This window comes from Rhipicephalus microplus, chromosome X (genome assembly GCF_043290135.1).
Source record: "Rhipicephalus microplus isolate Deutch F79 chromosome X, USDA_Rmic, whole genome shotgun sequence".
Taxonomy (NCBI): Eukaryota; Metazoa; Arthropoda; class Arachnida; order Ixodida; family Ixodidae; genus Rhipicephalus; species Rhipicephalus microplus.
The window spans coordinates 15,948,491-15,968,950 of NC_134710.1; the positions used below are offsets into that span (position 1 = coordinate 15,948,491).

The 20,460-nt window shown below is 46.6% G+C and overlaps 1 protein-coding gene across 1 annotated transcript in view; it reads right to left on the reverse strand.

Annotated features, from left to right (window-relative positions):
• Positions 1–15,660: 15,660 nt before the first annotated feature.
• Positions 15,661–20,460, reverse strand: part of LOC119175676 (HIG1 domain family member 2A) — a 51,804-nt gene continuing 47,004 nt past the window's right edge. The window contains exon 3 of the mRNA XM_075881862.1: positions 15,661–15,853. The gene's annotated coding sequence lies outside the window, so the exon portion shown is untranslated. The remainder of the gene's footprint in view (positions 15,854–20,460) is intronic.

Consider the following 20,460-nt stretch of genomic DNA (forward strand, 5'->3'; position numbering starts at 1 on the left):
GCACACCGTTACCAATGCGAAAGAATATGACGGTAGACATCACAATAAGCTTTCCAAATAAAAAAATAACTGTTATTTGTTCGCATATCTACGTTCAAGAAAAGTACTGCAGAAATTTTTGACATTAGAATCGTGTATCTTGACACCACAAGAAACAAACGCTTCGCTGGAAACGAGCGCCTCGATGGTAGCGCTAGTTTTACATCATATCCGTGATATAAATACACCACTAAAGTCTTGGTGGACCCCGGCATAAAACACTTTTGTGTTAAAAAAGCACTGGAGTCAGTTAAAAGTTCTTCAGCTCTTTTTCTTAGCTTCTTAGCTCGTTTTATGCCACAACATCTGGGATCAGTCCTTATCAAAAAATTGATCGGTGCATAATAACGAGTACCTTCATTTCCTGTCTTGCATTTAAACTGTAAGGCTATGAAGCGAAAGATGGACATGATACTATACCACAAAGATCTAAAAAATTACTAAGCAGCAGAAAGTAGTAGGAAAGTCGGCTTCTTGCTATTTATATTAGACTTTTTGCCCTGCAACATTGTGTCCTCCACTGAGTACCAACTCCCAAAGAAAAACTATTTCGTGAGTGAAAGCACGATAGCCGAGACCAAGGACACAAATTAAGCACACTGGATGCATCCATGTTGGTTGCATGGCCACTATTGTTGACGCAGAGCTGTTTAATTATTTGGCTCAGTTTATCTCAAGGATGACTCAATTTGGCTCAAGGATGGAGCGATGGCATAGTGGTTAGAGCATCAGCCTCACATGCAAGATGTCCGTGGTTAGAATCCTGGTGCCGCGCCGTTCCCAACCAGATTTTTAAAAAATCCGCACGGTGATGGACTGCAATAAGAGGCCTGGGTTGCGGGCTCCCCGGTGACAACCGCCGGTAACGCACTCTCTCACCAGAGAAGGATTGGCCACCCTGGTGCTGTCTCCGGCCACTACCTCCCACATGCATACGCCAATTAACTCGCGGCCCTCAGTACCTAGCAGCTGCGAAGCGACTGACCACGGCGGCGGTCAGATTTCCAACGCAGCAGAGGGTGCTAAGAATCGCTGAGTCCAGTGGAACCTGAACTTGGCAACGTTTAACGCTAGAACCTCATCTAGTGAGGCAAGTCTAGCTGTACTGTTCGGAGAACTAGAGTGTGTTAAGTGGAATGCAATAGGGCTAAGTGAGGTTAAGAGGACATCTGAGGCCTGTTGTGACTTCCTTTATTCATCCATCACAGCAGAATAGCAGTCATCATTATTATTGAGCCTCCTCAAGAGCTGACGCTTGGCCTCGGGGCAGCGCCGGCTCACCCATGTCTTTTTCTTTCTTCTTTAGTTCCATTAAAGCCTTTGATCTGGCAAGACGTGTTCTTGCTTGATGTGAGCCGCGCCGCAGCAGAAAGGCTCAGAGGTCCAACACATGGTGCCGAAAACCGGGACCTTTGATGACACCAACATCATTAACGTTGGGAGCCGCAACACCTCGGAAGACAGCGCCTGCGATCTTGGCTAGATACATCGACTGCAGGCGGCAGAATGGAACGATATCTTAGACGACGCCACAGCCTGTGGTCCCAACTGGATGTCCTGTTGTCCGAAGCGGAAGACCACTTGCGAGGAAATCAAGCCGTCACGGCAGCAGCAGTAAGTGTATTCCTCGACCGAATAAGCTCATTTTATAGTCAGATAGAGAAAGTGGATGAGGCAATTTTTGAGGAGACGCCAGACGACCTGTTGGACAGCGAGACGTTAGACGCTGGAGAATACTGTGACAAGGTTGTTACTCTCACAGCGAATCTATGAGTCAAGCTGAATGAATGTCTGGCTCCTCAAGCCCCACTACTTCCGAACGTTCACCCGTTGTCATCCGGCAAAAGCAAGCTTCCCCAACTGGAACTCGTAAAATTTGATTGTAACCGCAGACTATGGCCGAGATTTCGGACGAAGTTTACATCAGCAGTCCACAACAGCGAGTTAAGCACAGCTGACAAGTTCAACTACTTGAACAGTTTGGTTACCGGAGCGGCCGCGTCGGCCATATTGGGATTACAAGCTACCGAAGAGTGTTATAAAGACGCTATTGAAATTTTAGAGAAGCGTTTCGGAGAAGAACAGATCATAGTGCACGACCATTTGCAAGCTTTGCTGGAACTAAAGCCGGTATCGTCGTCAGCAGACATTCGAAAGCTGAGGCAACTTTACGACAAGGTACAGGTTCATATTCGAAGCCTCAAGGCACTTGGCACAAACTCGACAACTTATAGCTCCATGCTTCGGGAAATCTTGCTAAGAGTTCTACCAACGGACATGGTGCTGCGTTTTCAGGAGATGCACAAGGCATCCTCGTCGGCTGTATCCTCTTCGAATACGCAAGGCAATTCAAACCGGGTAACGGTTCCAGAAGATAACGATCTTCGAATGCTTCTGGAATTTTTCGAACTTCTACTCACTTGTCGGGAAGCTGTTGCTGAACAAGACGTAACAGAAACTTGTCGAGCCCCAGATAAGGGAGGACTAAAACACAGTCATCCACGTGACGTTTCCACGACGGCTGCTCTACAAAAAGTCCGCAACAATGCCTGTCCTGCTGGTCTGAAAAGCATTCTGCCGAAGTCTGTGATACGAAGAATATCGACTTCTCAAACAAAAGAGAGATGCTCATCAAAGCTGGACGATGCTTTTGTTGCGTAAAGCAGGGCCACATGGCAAAAGATTGCAGAAGCCGGTTAAAATGCGGCAAGTACGCAAGAAGGCACGCAACATCTGTTCGCGCATCCAACATCAAAAACGACCAGAAGGTGATATCTGCATCGCTCAATGTGGTGTCCAAGCAGGCAAGGTCAGTCGTAATGCTCCAGAGTCTGACAGCCACCGTATTGGGCACCAAATCATCCGGTCGCTACCGAGTCCTTTTTGATGGTGGAAGTCAGCGAAGCTTCATTACAACCAAAGCTTATGGAAGACTCGGATGCGAACTAATAGAAGAGGAAACGTTAGCTATCGGTGTGTTTGGAGGTGATAACATACAGAAAACCATGAAGAAGATACGTGTATCGATTCGCCCTGCAAACCAGAAGCTTCCGATTTCAATATAGGCGCTGGTGGAGGACACGATATGCACTGAATGCATTCCGGTACCAGAAGAAAACGTTATAAGAGAAATGAACAAGATACACTTGGATACGCGAGCTCTCTCTTTACAAGGAGTAGAAGACAAACAGATTGCGGTCCTTATTGGATCAGACTATTATTGGGATATAGTAACGGGTACTGTGAAGCCTGTGTTCGAAAAGTTGAAAGCTGTCAAGACGAAACTCGGATGGACTGTGCAAGGACCATTGTCTACTGCAGCCGATGTTACAGTGTGCCAGTATTGCAGTCTTACGATCCACGGTGACTGAGCAAGATATCTCGAAACTTTTCACTGGTTTCTGGGATATAGAAAGCACCGGTATCCAGGCCGAAAATGAAGAAACGACGGTCGCTTAATCGGTGCTGGCAAATTTTGAGAACATCAATAAGGAAAACAATCGATATGAAGTGGCGCTACCGTAGAAGGAAAGGGTTGATCTGGGGGAAAACTACGCAGTTGCACTCAAACGTCTGCACAGTTTGATGGACAAGCTTAACAAAGACAGTGAGCTCTTAAAACAATACGAAGCATCTATTCGAATGTACCTCGAAGAGGGATATGCTGAAAAAGTACCTTCAAAAGAAGACCAACCAATTGAACCCCGGTATTATATGCCACACCGAGCCGTCATACGAGAGGACCAATCTACTACGATTGTACGCATCGTGTTCGACGCTTCGTCTCACGAATCCAGGATGAAGTCCTTAAATTACAATCTAGAAGCCAGCCCAAATCTAAATCCCGACGTAGTGACGCTACTGCTTCGTTTCCGACGCTACAAGATAGCAATGAATGCTGATGTTGAGAAAGCGTTCCTTAAAATTGGCCTGCAAGAACACGACAGAGATGCACTTCGCTTCTTGTGGTTCAAGACTTCACCTCAAGTGGACAGCGCACTGTCGGAAACAAAAGTTTGGAGAATGACGAGAGTGCCCTTTGGAGCTACTTCAAGTCCTTTCCTATTCACTGCAACCTTAAAGCACCACTTCAAGTCCGAAGAAAATCGCTTTCCTTCGACATCCCGGCTATTGCAAGACTCCATAATATGGATGACCTTCTTATTGGCGCTGACACCATTGAACAAGCTATTGAAATGCATAAAGAGATAATTGAAATCTGTAAAGATGCTTTAATGAACATTCGTAAATGGGCCAGCAACAAGCCCGTTGTATCTGCAGTCTTCGTACAAGGACTCACTTCTTCCGAAAAATCACTTTGCTAACCTTCTGGACATCTGAAAGTCCTGGGACTTTATTGGAACAAACAGACGGATACCTTTTCGTTTAGGCCCCAGGATATTGCACAGTTTATGGAAGAGCATCAAATTACCAAACACTTTGTGTTCCAACCTGTTGCAAGGATCTACGACCTTTTGGGGTTTCTGTCACCCTTTATAGTAAGAGCGAAGATCTTCCTACAATATCTCTGGAGGGAAAACATCGGCTGGGATGAAACCATGCCAATAAAGCTGTCAGCTGTCTGGAAAAAATGTTACAAGGAGGTAGCCATGCTACATGAGATCAGTATTCCCAGGTTCCTCGCAGCGGGCAGCGAAGGCGCTTATCAAAAGGCAGAACTGCACATCTTTTCCGACGCTAGTGAGTCAGCATACGGTGCTGTAGCCTACCTTCGTACCATCGACTCAAGTGGTACCGTCCACACTATACTCTTAATGGCAAAGACAAGAGTTGCACCGTTAAAGACGGTTACCTTGGCGAGGCTGGAATTAATGTCAGCTTTGCTTGCAGCCCGCTTGTATGCCTACATCATCAAGAACTGCGACCCGGCCATTGGTGAAGTAACATTTTGGTCAGATTCCCAGATTACCCTTTGCTGGGTTTACAAGGACCCCGTTTCTTGGAAGGCTTTGTATGAAACAGGACGCAGGAGATCAGAAATTTGACAGAATATTCTCGATGGCGATTTTGTCCCGGAAAAGAAAACCACGCAGATTTGCTCACTCGAGGCTTGACTGTACGCAAACTGAGTAAATCACAGTTGTGGTGGTATGGACCTGGATGACTTGCCATGTCTCATACATTCTGGCCTGAATTCAGGGGAAACCTTGACCTCGAAAACGGAAAACTCGAGGCAGCTGAGACAAGGCCAGAAATCAATATTTACGCTGTTAACACGAGAACATCGATGCACACGCTGATCGATAACTAACGATTTAGCAGCCTCACAAAACTTGTAAGAGTAACGGCATGGGTTTTCGTTATGTTAAAAAGTTGAACAAGGAAGCGATAGGTTCGAGGAGCTGTCTGCTGAATAAATTCCACAGGCGGAGTGTTACTTGATTCGCGTAGAACAGAGAGCTCACTTTGGTAACGAAGCCAACTGCGTCGCAAACGAGAATCCGATTCCTTCCCAAAGTCCAGTTGGACAATTAAGATTGTTCCTCGACAACAACGGGCTGCTTCGGGTACAAGGAAAAGTTCACATTACGGACGACTCGTACGGTTCTCGCCATCCAATCCTCCTACCGAAAGACTGTCACCTCGTTACATTAATCATCAATCATGGTCACGAAAAAGTCTTCTACGGAGGAGTACGGGACACACTGACTCAAATAAGAGAACAATACTGGATTCCACAATTACGACAGCTTGTGAAAAAGCAATACGACAGTGTTTCATCTGCCAACGCCTACAGTCTAAACCAGTTGAACAAGTTTCACCTTGTATGCCCCAGGATCGTTGTAAACAAACGCCTCCGTTTCTTGTAAGTGGAGTAGATTTTGCGGGTCCACTTTACATCAAAGGGCATCTTCACCAGCGCTCTTACATCGCTCTTTTTACTTGTGCTGTAACAAGAGCTGTTCACTAGGAACTTGTTGAAGATTTGACGACGGTGGCTTTCCTTTGTGCACTTCGGAGATTCGTATCACGTCGAGGCCTCTGTCACACAATGTACAGCGACAACGCCCGAACCTTCGTCAAAACGTCCAAAGATCTAGAGAAGCTCTGGCGAACGATTCGGCATCCCGATGTACTTGCATATTTCTCTTCCTTGAAGATTCAGTGGAAACTCATTTGCCCGAGTGCTCCTTGGTGGGGTGGATTTTGCGAGAGACTCGTACGTTCTGTGAAGACCTGCTTGAAGAAAATGCTTGGTCGACGTTTGGTAAATCAGACAGAGTTGGTCACTTTACTAACGGAAGTGGAAGCAGTAATTGATTATCGGCCTTTAACGTATACGTACAATGATGTGGATGAGCCGTGCCCCCTATATCCAGCAGATTTTCTCGTCAGAAGACGACTGACAACGCTACCTCCTTACGACCTCAAAATCAAAACCGAGTCGACCAACGATCAACTGAAGAAACTTTGGAGCAAAAGAGAAGAGGATCTGCAAACTTTCTGGTCTCGTTGTTTAAAGGAGTACCTCAATGAACTCGAGAATTACACATTCAACCAAGCAAAAAGAAATCACATATTGAAAGAAGGCAATGTAGTTCTACTCGGAGAAAAACCTTGTCCCAGGCAACTGTGGACCTTGGTTCGCATAAAAGAACTGATCGGTGGACGTGACGGCATCGTGAGGACTTGCTTTCCACGCTTTCCTGACAGCACTGTTGTGAAGCGTCCTGTGCAGCTACTGTACCTATTGGAAGCCACCTAGCGTCATCTGTCGGCGCGGAAGACTGTTGTGACTTCCTTTATTCATCCCTCGCAGCAGAATAGCAGTCATCATCATTATTGAGCCTCCTCACGAGCTGACGCTTGGCCTCGTGGCAGCACCGGCTCACCCTTGTCTTTTCTTTTCTTCTTTAGTTCCATTAAAGCCTTTCATCTGGCAAGACGTGTTTTTGCTTGATGTGAGCCGCACCGCAGCAGAAAGGCTCAGAGCTCCAACAAGGCCTATACAGCGCTACCTTTGCTATCGTGGCTTGGCTGATAGAATAAAACTGGGCGTGGGGTTCCTTATCCACAGAAATATAGCTGGCAACATAGAGGAATACGATAGCATTTATGAAAGAGCGGTAGGTATCGTAATTAAACTCAGTAAGAGATACAAGGCGAAGGTGGTGCAGGCTTACACGCCTACATCCAACCATGATGACGCGTCAGTTGAAATCTTCTAGGAAGCCGTGGAATCGGCAATATATAAGGTAGAAACACAGTGTATTATACTGATGGGTGACTTCAATGCCAAAGTAGGGAATAAGCAAGCTGGAAACCAGGCGGCGCGAGATTATGGCATTGTTACGAGAAACTCCAGAGGGGAGCTATTAGTAGAATTTGCAGAACGCCATAATTTACGTATCTTAAATACCTTCTACCGAAAACGAGGGAACCGTAAGTGGACATGGAGGAGCCCTAATGGCGAAAGTAAGAGCGGAGTGGACTTTATGTGATCAGCCAGACATATGTTTAAGTACTTAGCAAGGTACGATTCAGCGACCACAGAATGGTACGGTCTCGAATCCGCCTAGATTGATTGATATGTGGGGTTTAACGTCCCAAAACCACCATATGATTATGAGAGACGCCGTAGTGGAGGGGCTCCGGAAATTTCGACCACCTGGGGTTCTTTAACATGCACCCAAATCTGAGCACACGGGCCTACAACATTTCCGCCTCTATCGGAAATGCAGCCGCCGCCGCCAGGATTCAATCCCTCGACCAGCGGGTCAGTAGCCGAGTACCTTAACCACTAGACTAAGTAGCCGAGTACCTTAGCCACTAGACACAGACAGGTACTCAGCTCTATCCGAGGAAACCAGCCTTAGCGTTGACGTGATGAATGATAATACAAATAAATAAATAATAATTTGACGAGTATCATTACGGAGTGCGCAGTGGAACTTAGACAGGACTCTGGCAAGCTGTCCCAGGAAACAAAAAACCTCTTCAAAAAGCGTCAAAGCATGAAAGCCTCAAGTACAACAGACAACATAGAGTTGGTAGAGCTTTCGAAGTTCATTAATAGGCGTAAACTATCCGATGTAAGAAGATATAACATGGAGAGAATTGAACACGGAGCACGTCAGAAGAACGGAGCAAGCGTCAAAGCAGTGAAGAAGAAGCTTGGGATAGGCAAAAATCACATGTATTCACTAGGGGACAAGGAAGGCAAAATAACTACCAATATAGACAGGATGGTTGAAATAGCAGAGGAATTTTACAGAGATCTAGCAGTAACCCAGATGACAACCCACCAGTAATGATAGAATAAGTCAGAAAAGCCTTGGAGAGCATGCAAAGAGGCAAAGCTGCTGGTGAGGATCAGGTCAAATCAGTTCTGCTGAAAGACGGAGTACAGATTGTGTTAGAAAAACTAGCCACCCTGTTTACGAGGTGTCTCCTGACGGGAAGAGTAGCAGAGTCTTGAAAGAATGCTAACATCATCCAATACATAAGAAAGAAGATGACAAGGACTTGAAGAATTACAGGCCGATCAGCTTACTCTCCATTTTCTACACACTATTTACAAAAATAATAGCTAATAGAATTAAGACGACATTAAAATTCAAACAAACAAAGGCACAAGCAAGATTTCAAACAGGCTACTCAACAATTGACCACATTCATACTATCAATCAGGTAATATAGAAATGCTGAGAATACAGCCAACCACTATACATAGCCTTCATAAATTACGAGAAGGCGTTTGATTCAGTAGCAATATCAGCAGTCCGGCAGACGCTGTGGAATCAGGGCGTCGACAAAGCATATATAAACAACCTGGAGGAAATCTACAGGACATTAAGTGCCGCCGTAGAGCTGAATAAAGAAAACGACAGAATACCAATCAAGAAGGATGTAAGACCACAATGCTATTAACCGCGTGCTTACAGGGGGTTTTCAGAGGCCTAGAACGGGAAGAGTTAGGGAAAAGAGTCAATGGAGAGTACGTTAGTGACCTGCACTTCACCGATGATATTGCATTGCTGAGTAACTCAGGCGACGAATTGCAACTCACGGTTACAAAGTTAGACAAGGAGAGCAGAAAAGTAGGTCTTAAAATTAACCCGCAAAAAACAAAAGTAATGTACAACAACCTCGGAAAAGAACAGCTTTGAGATAACTAATAGTGAACTTGAAGTTGCAAAAGACTACATCTATTTAGGACAGGTAATAAGTGCGGAGCCGAACCACGAGATTGAAGTAACTAGAAGAATAAAAATGGGGTGGAGCACAATTGTCAAGTACTCTCAAATCATTGCTGGTGGATTGTCACTGTACCTCAAGAGGAAGGTATATAACAGCTGCATCTTGCCAGTACTTGGCTACGGAGCAGAAACGTGAAGGCTTACAAAGAAGGTGCAGCTTAAATTGCAGAATACGCAGCGAGCGATGGAAATGAAAATGATAGGGGTAAGCTTAAGAGACGAGAAGAGAGCAGAGTGGATCAGGGAACAAACCGGGGTTAAGGATATTAGAGTTTGAAATCAAGAGGAAATAGACATGGGCCGGGCATTTAGCCCATAGGCAGGATAACCGCTGGTCATTAATGGTAATTGACTGGATTCCCAGGGAAGGCAAACGAGTTAGGGCGAGACAATGTTAGGTAGGAAGATAAAATGAATAAGTTTGCGGTTATAACACGGCAGCAGAAATCACAGGACCGAGTTGACTGGCGTAACATGGGAGAGGTTTTTGTCCTGCAGTGGACGTAGTCAGGCTGATGATGATTATAATAATGTCTTAAGCAGATGCAGGAAGATCACTACTTTTTTTTAAACTGCTTTTTGAGTACAAGTCAGAATCAGGAATGATGTGATTTTGATTACAAACGTTTCGAAAGTGAAGAATATGCGTTGAGATAACAGGATTTGGCTTTTAGAAAAAAATCATATATGTGCTTAAAATAATGCAGGCTAACGTTTTTGAAATGCTTGTTTACCGGTGAGCGCACCTTTTTTTCTGCACTAAGCGCTTTTTTTAGATGCGAAGCTGCTTTTTGACTAGCCTGTGTAACGCTGTCCCTCCGTTGGTACCACTCCCCTCGCCGCAGGTGTAGGAGCGGTGCCAAGTAACTTACGCCCTTGTAGCAGTGCGCGGTGACGTCTCTCTCCCTCGCCTACCGTGCACTCGCCGCGTTCTAGCTCTCTCTCGCTTCACGTACCCTCTCCGCCGCTCGCAACGCTCTAGCCCACTCCTCACATGGGCATCATCTCACCCGCGCCGCTTCGCTCCATCTGCCAGCGAGAAGCCGCGAACCAGAGAATTTTGCGGCGCTGACAATCTGGACAGTGCGCCGCTGCTTGCCGTGCGATCGCTTCGACGGGTGAGACGCCGTCGCGGCATGCTTCCCGATAGTGTGCGCGTACCTTTCCCAGCTGTCGCCGGCGTTGCGAGGGTTAGCAAAGCCAATCGCTTTCGTGAATGGCGAGGTCAACACCAATGAGGCGCAAACCAGGGAAGCCGAACACAAGCGTCGGCAGTGGAAGGCCAGCGACACCATGGCCTCCGAGATTGCCGGCGCCCGGCGTGGTTTTTTTCGGCCGTCTCAATCACCTCGCTTCCCAGCAAAACCAGCGAGTCTCGCCTCACGCGCCCGGCTACCGCTAGAGAGCGCGTTGAATGTGGGTTCCTTCGGCGCCGGAGACCGCGACAGAAAGCAGCACACACGGGATTTCAGCGTGCGTGTTTTTTTTTGTTTGTTTTCTCGCGTGCGAGCGAAAATCACCGACAAGTCTTCTGGCTGCACTGAAGGCAAGTATTTTTTTTTCTGTTACTGCTTTTATTTTTGTCCAATTAGCGAATAAAAGCGTGGCAACTGCTGACTTTTTGTCATATAGATTATTTCAAAGAGGTATTATTTCGTCTGTGACAGAAGCATTTTAACATTCCACCTTTCTGGAGACGCGTATATGGGGGAAAAGTGGGCTAATTATTGTCGTTGAATTATATTGCCCTCCTATCGTTAGAGATCGTTTTACCATTTTATCGCGTACCGATATTTATCACGTAGTCAACCGAATTCCACTTACGCTCTAGATAATTAGGTGCCATGATCGCGCTACTTGTACTGTGATAAGTAATTTTGCCAGAATATCGTGATAGGCAACGATTAGCCGATCGGCATTTACTCCCTACATCCTTCACAGTGAAAGTGTTTGAGTTATCAACGTCTCTTTTTTCGTCATCTGTATTTTGATTATGTTTTGGTGGCACAATGGCAATATCAGTATCGTGTTCATTCATAGTTATCTATACTGCATCCAAATCAAAGGGTCGCACATGCGGCCGAACGGCGTCTTTCAGAAAACCAAGTATTCGTCGAGGTTGACTACTGGAGAAAACGCACAGTGTTTCATGCCAGATACACAGAAATCTGAACGCGTGCAGCGTTCTTCTTCAACAAGCAAAATATCTCGATGTTCGTTCTTACATTCACCAACATATCCACTGAACACTGTAGAACTCACAGTGCGAATGGCCAAAGCGAACCTGTAACCAGCCCGTGGTCGTAGCAGAGCCGGTGGCGTTCAATCTAGACGTAGTCGAGACCTCCTTCCTGTCTCCTGCTTCTGCGGCGCGACGGGAAGTATAGTTAGAAAGAGAAACTGAGGAAGCCTCGGGGGCGAGTGCGAAGCGTTGTACGCTTTGAAAGCACGGATTTCGCGCCAGACTTCACGGCATCGGCACATTGCGAGGAAAGAGCAAGACAGTTACTGATGATGAGCGCCGAGTTGGGTCGGCTCAGCGACCGTTCCTCTCCAGCGAGTGCTATTTCTTCGTAACGCGCTCATGCTGCGGCATTCGCGTGGTTACCTTGCGTGCATGCGTCGCTAGCATTCTGCATAGAGGAGAGAACATTTTAGAGTGGAAGTCAAAATGAATGTTTCATTCAACAGTAGCGATTTAATAATTAAGTTGCCGACTGGTTACGGTTTATACAATTGATTTATGTCAATGCTGTAGTCTTTTCCTATTGGAAAAATTGACGTCAGGTCTTGTTTCTTCCATTTAATTTCAGGAATATGTCATACTGATGCGTGCCCTTCTGCACATCGGATAGGAAAAAAACTTGAGCACGAGACGCCAGCATGTCAACGGCAGCGACAACGCCGGATTCGCGAGTAGGTGCGATTATGAAACGCTCCACATTTAATAAGAACCGACAGCCCAATCCACAAGCGAAATCAGAATGCCGCATCCTGCGCTCACAGGCTACATGCAAATAATTGGGTAACTTTCTTGTTTTTTTGCGTGGAGCTGCCCCTGGTTTAGATTGGACGCTGTAGAGAAAATTATTACGGGCGCGCTGACGTAATCACAGCGGCGACACGTAACGTGACGTGGTTTTACTGCTTTTAAGGACGAAGCTCTTTATAGCATCACTTGATCTGTCGTCCTTCTATCCAGCGTAGCCAGCATGTGCCTGGAGTGAATGATATGATGAGTGGGGCGAAGCGTCCATCCGTCCGATGCGTGCTGTAGTGTGATAAGAGTCGATGAACACATGGATGAACGAATGCACGGGCTGACGGACGAACACTTCGCCCCACTAACCATTCACTCCGTGCATATGCTGTGATTTAGTTTATTTATTCCTCGCACACCGAACATTGTTTCGCTCTTTGTTGAGAAGTGCCAAGAGTCGATGAACACATGGACGAACGAATGCACGGGCGGACGGACGAACGCTTCGCCCCACTAACCATTCACTCCGTGCATATGCTGTGATTTAGTTTATTTATCCCTCGCACACCGAACATTGTTTCGCTCCTTGTTGAGAAGTGCCAATGAACGTGCCTCATCTATAGGGGAAACCAGTTGTGGTGAGCACGGCTGGACGGCCGGCGTGGCAGCCTAAGAAGCGGAGATCGCGTCTAAGAAGCACTAAAACCGCGTCGTGGAGCAGGTGTGATTACATTAGAGCGTCTGCAAGAATTCGGAAAACAGCGTTACAATAAAAAAACAGCAGTAGTTCAATGAGAAGAAGAACAATCCGTAGTCCATGGATGTAGAACGCTGCAGTCTTCTGACCTCGCTTGCGGATCAGGCTGCCATTTTTCTTTCTTTTTCGCTGGTGCCCCCCCCCCCCCTCTTACTATACAGCCCGTGAACTTCGAAGTATAGTTTCGAGCACATGCGGATCTCTGATTGATTGATTGGTTTGTGGGGTTTAACGCCCCAAAACCACCATATGATTATGAGAGACGCCGTAGTGGAGGGTTCCGGAAATTTCGACCACCTGGGGTTCTTTAACGTGCACCCAAACTGAGCACACGGGCTTACATTTCCGCCTCCATCGGAAATGCAGCCGCCACAGCCGGGATTTGATCCCGCGGCCTGCGGGTCAGCAGCCGAGTACCTTAGCCACTAGACCACCGTGGCGGGGCCACATGCGGATCTCTTGCAGAGATATCGCAAATTTAACTGCTCCAATATGGGCGGCGCCAATCTACAGCAAAATAGAAGCCCCGTTTGAAAATAAAACGCCTCACCGTTGACTTTGCTTCTCGTGCACCTTGACCTGACATTTCTAAACGAACACAAAGTTATATAAAAGCTCAAAACCATTTTTCTCGCCACATAGAAGCTTCGCCAACAGCCTGGCAGCCTTTTCGACCGAAAGAAGAGCGCCGCGGTGTGGAGGAAAGAACGGGCAACTTCCACCTCTGGAAACGCGCTCTCCGTGCGATTAGGACTGCAGGAGAGAAACCTGCCGCGCGCCTGCAATCTCGGAGGCCATGGCGACACCGATGAGGTGAAAGTCAACAACACTGATCGCGTACGAAAATACAGACAGCGCGCGGGTAACACCGGCAAGACGCGAGCCAAGGAAGCCGAGCGCAAGCGTATTCAACGCGTCCCGCCTCCCGTGTCTGCGTTTTAAACAAACGTTTGCTCGAGTAAACGCTACACTGAGTTTCGCTTCAAACCGTTCTTCCAGCACCCGCGTCGACGCCCGTTTCAACCGGGTCAACGCCAGGCGCACTGCTGCTGCTTCGCATCCTCTCAGGGTTCCCTTCGGGGAGATGGTTCATATTTTTATTGCGATAGCAATTATATGGACACTCTCGGCTGCATTTTGCCGCCGGCGTCAATGTCATGCACCGTATATGTATACGTATCTCTATATATGAAAAAGCAAGAAAGAAAATCCAGAAAAAAATCACTCCAGCGGGCAGAACCAAACGTGGGAACTCTGCGTCGTGAGAGCGAGGCGTTAACCACTGAGCCTCCTTTGAGGACGTTCTTCACCGTTCAAACAGCAAGCAATTTATATCTACAACTTACCGCTGCTGTGTTGTCGGCATTACCAGAAAGATGGTGCAATAAGCGCACGTCGCCACATCGCGCAGCGGCTCCCGCTCTAATCTCCTACGCGTACTTTGCCCGGTTTAGAGAAGGGGAGCTAGGCTCCCTCGCACGCCCTTATCTCGCGGTGGCGAGGAGGGGAGAATTGCATTGGCTGGCCTCGGGCTTTACGTGGAACAATTCTGCTCTAGTTACCAGGCGCACAAAGGTCACTGCAATCATTGCAGTCTCCATTCGCGAAAAGCGCGCGCTTTTCAGACTCAGCGAAATAACAAATGAGACGCTTATTCGTGTGCATTCGTACCTGTGAGTACGTTTCGTGCGTAATTTGTGCGCGAAAACTCGGGGTCCCTTTCGCTCTGCTTTCCATTCTGCGCGTGACTTCTCAAATTATTGCTATCGCGCTCATTGCTACGCCTTTGCGGCAAAGCTGTGACTTTTTTTTTTGTGCTCGCCTGTTGTCAAGCGCTTGCAAGACACGTTGGAACTCGAGTTAGTGTATACCCTCCCTAGAAGAGCTATTTACAGTAACTTTAGTACGAACCAGAAGTACATAAAGCCGGCTAACGCAGTTTACAGCAGTGCAAGCCTTGGACACACAGCTGACGGGCACAAAAACTCCAAAAGGGTGGCTACTTAAGCTGGTTGTCATCGCACTTTGAAAGAAATATACTTTTTAGTGCGCCGTACGTTTCAGAAAGTTAAAATGTCCTATCTGATTTCTTTCTGGAACGTTATGAGCACTAACAAAACATAATTATTTCAAATCACAATAACTCATACTTGTCGTCCAGCCTACCGGGGTTCTTTTGTAGCTGTCCAGATATGTATACATTTTGAAGACTTGAAGTGGTACCTGAAACTGATAAAAACATCACCGACAGCATGCAGAGCTGCATTATATAGTGGGACACACCTTCAGAAGTCAGCAGCATTTCCTCCTCAAAGGCGGATGCAGCACACAAGCCTACAGCAGCGGGGGCGCAGTCCTTTTTTGCCGAGTGCATGGAGCAGGACTTCAGCCGCGGAGGCGACCATGCTTCGGTCGTCTGGGCAAGAGGGCGGGACCTTCCCAGACTCCTTGTTAAGGTATATCTGAGTATACCTTCGGTGCCACCAAGTTAGGATGGCCCAGTGGGCTTCAAAACACTCACTCACCAGACCAGGCCCTCTGAAATTTTACCGGAACTGAACTCTATTCACTGAACTAGAAAAAAACATAAAGTTAATTTTTTTAAACTTGCGTAATAGGCGTCACCAATAAATACGCAGAAATAACTTTATTCTGCGGCTCTATGAGGTCACCTGCCAAGATCTTTTTATTCATAGAATATAACATGTACAGCACTAGCCCAAGTGCAAGCCACCTTTAATTTAATTTCCTGTGATTTCACTAACAATCTGGCTGGCTAGAATATATGTCTATGTAGTTCAAGAAACACTTCTTCGGCCATCCGGAGCTGCAACAGCACAAGGCATCCCGGGAAGCCTGCATATATACGCGAAATGAAAACTGCGGTCATCAATGGAAGCACCGACGCTCAAAAAAAAATTAAAACCACATACACGAACATTTTCTTCATAAGAGCGGTGAAAAAATTATTCCACGTCATTGTATCAAACTGTAAACTAACAGTAACGACTTCAACTGGACTTATTGCTTTTTTTCTGAAAGTTTATACTCGGAAAAGACCCACGACAACACATTTAGGCACCTTATTGGAGAAAGACAGCCTGTCGCCACATATTCAGAATCACTGAGACACCTTTCGGGTCTTTTGCTGCATCTCCTAAGACAAGTGTAAATTGCCATGAATATATTCTGAATTATTAATTAATAATTTAATTAATTATTTAAATAATAATATTGGATTAATTAATTAATAAATAAACGATGTGCTCAAGCGGGTATACACTTACAACCAGTCCTGAACTGGCTGTAAGTGTACCAAAAACCGTATACCTAAACGAGAATTTCAAACGGGAATCCGCTTGAATCTAAACTATTATTCTCAACCAGCCACAGTGGTGCAGTGGTTATAGTGCTCGACTACAGACCCGAAAGTTGCGGCGTTGAATCCCAGCAGTAGAGGCCGCATTTTCGATAGAGGCGAAAATGCCCGAGGCTCGTGTACATAAATTTAGGTGCACGTGTCTCTATTTCCAGCACCCTCCACTATGGCGTCCCTCATAACAATAACGTGATTCCGGGACGTTAAACCCGATCAGGTACTAAACTGATATTGTCGGATTGTACTCACACTAAACGTGAAAAAAAAGATAATTTTGAGCAAAGCGCTTCGAGGTGTAAGCGACAACCATTGCGGTGAGCGATCCGAATGGCTCATGCTTGTTGTAGCGCAGACGACCGGTTTCCCGATCAAACACAGGAAGCAGGAAGTCACGCCCCGAATAAGTTTCTGCAGCCCATTACGCAGGTACATTGATTCAGAAATGATCAACTTTCTTTGCGCGAAACTAAAAAAACGCGCTAGAGACGGCGAGAAAAAAAAGAGAGTCCCACAGAACACATTTTGCGAATCCCGCTTTACCCGCTTAAATGACGATGGTGTGTTGGCGTAGCCTTTTGATCGGATGGACGCATGACGGTATCTTAGCCGGAGGAAAATACGGGAAAGGCAAAAAAAAGAAGAGCGAAAGAAAGCGTGAATGAGTTGATTCGGAGCGTCCCTTTTATAATACACTCGACAAATGAAAAAAAAAAACTTTTTCCTTTTTTTTTAAGTTGGCTTGGTGCCTTAATTCTCTATCTCGATTGAATCTACATAAAAGGAAAAACGCGAATTCATAGCCTGGTTATCTGCCTTTTACGGCAGAATGTCCATATTATCTAGTTTTCTGCCACCAATACTCAAGCCGTCTCATTTCTATCGCGGGTGTGTTCAGCTTTCCATTGTTGTCCCTACAACCCAAGACTTCAAGTAGGCTCCTCCCCGAGCACACATCTGGGTGTATACTTCCACATTCAATCAGAACATCGTTTCCTTATCTTGCCCACAGCATATGCATTGTTTTTTTATCTAATTGTCGCTTTATAACTACGCGTGCTAAGGCAACTCGATCTCGCTTCAAATAGCAAAGTGCTTCCCCTTGAATTACCATAAAATGCATCCCTCCTTAATTCATTTTGCCGTGTTGGTGCTTAGCCCGAACCTGTTTTTTTTTTCCTATCGCTGCCATCCAGCAAGTCTTCTCCGCCTCTCTGGCTTTTCGTTTAGCGCTTTCTTTTTTTTTTTTTTGTAGCCATGCCGCTTACACTGCCCGCCGTATATTTACCAGTGAGCCTCTTAGTTCTTTTTCTTCAGTGTGTGTCAACGCTCCTCCTACACTTCTGTCCGTCTACTTTTCTTTCATATTGCTTAGCCTCTGTTCGAACCTTATTTTGATCTGAGCTTCCCTTGCTTCAAAACTTGTTCACCCAATATCGCCCTTCGCAGAATCATTTGTGGTGTTCCCGTGAGAACCTAACACAAGGCGTCGCACAGTCCTTTCATTTGCATCCATTCCTATTTGTTCGTGAATCTGATCTTGTGCACATAACACAGTTCCCAAAAGCAGGATGGATGGATGGATGGATGGATGTGGCTGTACCCTTTAGATCGGGCGGCGGCTAACGCCACCTAGCCGTAATACTTAGTGAACTAACCATTACATTTATCTTTTTTTCCTTTAAATAATGAAGTTGAGGATTCGTACTTCGCAGTGAAGGGTTTAATTTTCACTCGTGCCTTGACTTTAGCCACCAATCAGATAACCTCCTTCTAGTTAAGTCTACCCGCTTAAAGTCTATTTTGCCCTCCTGGTCCCTAAACCCCAGTGCTTTGAAAAACTCTGCGCCATCATCCTGAACTATAGGGTGAAGCACTTTACAGAACATTATCAAGTGTTCGGCAGTTTCTTCTTCCTCTCCACACGCACTGCATACTGTGTCTACCCCTTCGTATTTGGCCCGATATGTCTTGGTTCGCAGTACTCCCGTCCTGGCCTCAAACAGTAGAGAACTACCCCGAGTATTATCATAGATCCTTTCCTTGGCAATTTCCTGCTTAAAAGTTCGATAGATCAGAGGCAGAGGAGCCTCTACCCGCGCCATCTAGTAGCGATGTCGAAAGGTGCTGCCAACTCAGATTAGCACTCACGCTTACTCGAACAAATTAAAATGTTTTAAATTCAACGTTCGCCGCTGACAATCAGTGAGAAGTGCTCACTGATGCAGGTCAATCAACAACACAAATATCGCGAGTTTGCAAACTTAGGGGCACTAGAACGCATACACATAAGCATATTATCTGGGGTTTTAAACACCAAGATATGATTATGAGGCACTCCGTTGTGGAAGGTTCCGGAAGTTTCAACCATCTGGTATTCTTCAACACGCACCGAGACCGCACAGTATACTGCCACGTAAAAACTGCTAGTGATTTTCATGATTGAAAAAAAAACGTGCGCTGCTTTCTTCAAAATGAACACTCACCAATTAGCCCAAATCACCATTTTGTTGCAGCTAAACCTGACTACAGCTTGAGAGAAAATTTTTGAAGCCTCACACCGACAAAACAAAACTCGCCGACAGCCCCGCCGTGGTGGTGTACTCGGCTGCTGACCCGAAGGTCGCGGGTTCGTATCCCGGCTGTGGTGGCTGCATTTCCGATGGAGGCGGAAATGGTGTAGGCCCGTGTGCTCAGATTTGGGTGCACGTTAAAGAACCCCAGGTGGCCAAAATTTGCGGAGCCCTCCACTACGGCGTCTCTCGTAATAATATGCTGATTTTGATTGATAGATATGTGGGGTTTAACGTCCCAAAACCACTATATGATTATGAGAGACGCCGTAGTGGAGGGCTCCGGAAATTCAGACCACCTGGGGTTCTTTAACGTGCACCCAAATCTGAATATGCTGATTTTGGGACGTTAAACCCAACATATCATATTGACGCAAGGTAGGCTGGCAACTATAGTAGCCAGCCTTTGAGGAGGACAGCGAAGTAGTTATGTGTGCGCGTGCTTTGGTGTTCGCGTTGTTAGGTTACGAAAGTAAACGCCCTATTTTGTACCTGCGTACATGTATCTTTGTGACATTTTCTGGTGGAGGTGCTGGGTACGGTAGATGATACGGTCCCCTGAGAGCACGCGCACACAGAACTACTTCGTTGTCCTCCTCAGAGGCTGGCTACTATAGTTGCCAGCCTACCTTGCGTCAATATCATGAAAACTCGCCGACATGTACGAATGAGGAAACGAGAGAACTTAAATGTGCGCCCCCTCGTTGGGTCTTTGCCGTCATGCTTAATTTATTGTCCAAATCGAGAACACATCGACCCGCGCATTGTATGTTCGACGCACGAGTAAAAGCGCGCAATCGCTGCGAACGAACGCGGCAAAAGCGGAGATATCAGCAGGCCATCTCCGTTGGGTGCATGCTATAACATCTTCCTGCGTGTGAGGCCTGCAGTCGATGACTCCTCATTGAGAAACACCCTATAGGTGTCTTTCGTGAGGTGAAGGGGCATCGGGCCATGAAAAGCAAGGGAGAAGGGGGCTGATGCACGCTTTCTCGACAGATATCAGCGAATGACCTGCTTTCTTGGCGTTAAGATGACCGACAGCACGAAAACCCACTTCTGTGATCCATGGAGCGGCCGTATTCCGTTATGCCAGCGTTTGAAGATACGCGAGACTATAAATCTAAAAGCTGCTACAGCCCTTCGTATAACACAACGATTTGTTGCTCTTGCGCGCATTGATCACTTCGCCCTTATTATGGTCGAGGTTTACCGTGTGTATTGAAGTCATCAACACGTTTGGGCACGCTACGTCGTGGAAGACAGCGGCACATGAAGGCACCAAAAACCGCTCGGGAGCAGTTTCGATGCGATAATGCGTTTCGGGGCAGGATGGCACTGCAGAAGCGAACAGGCGCAGCGTGGCGCAAACGGCGTAGCACTTTTACCCCTGATTCCATAAATACGTCCGACGAGTAGCCGGCCTAGAACACAGCCCCTACGCCAGCGACCTCTAACACGCGGCCTGCGAACCTCTCCCTGGCGGCCCATAACCAGCACACGACTCTGTTAGG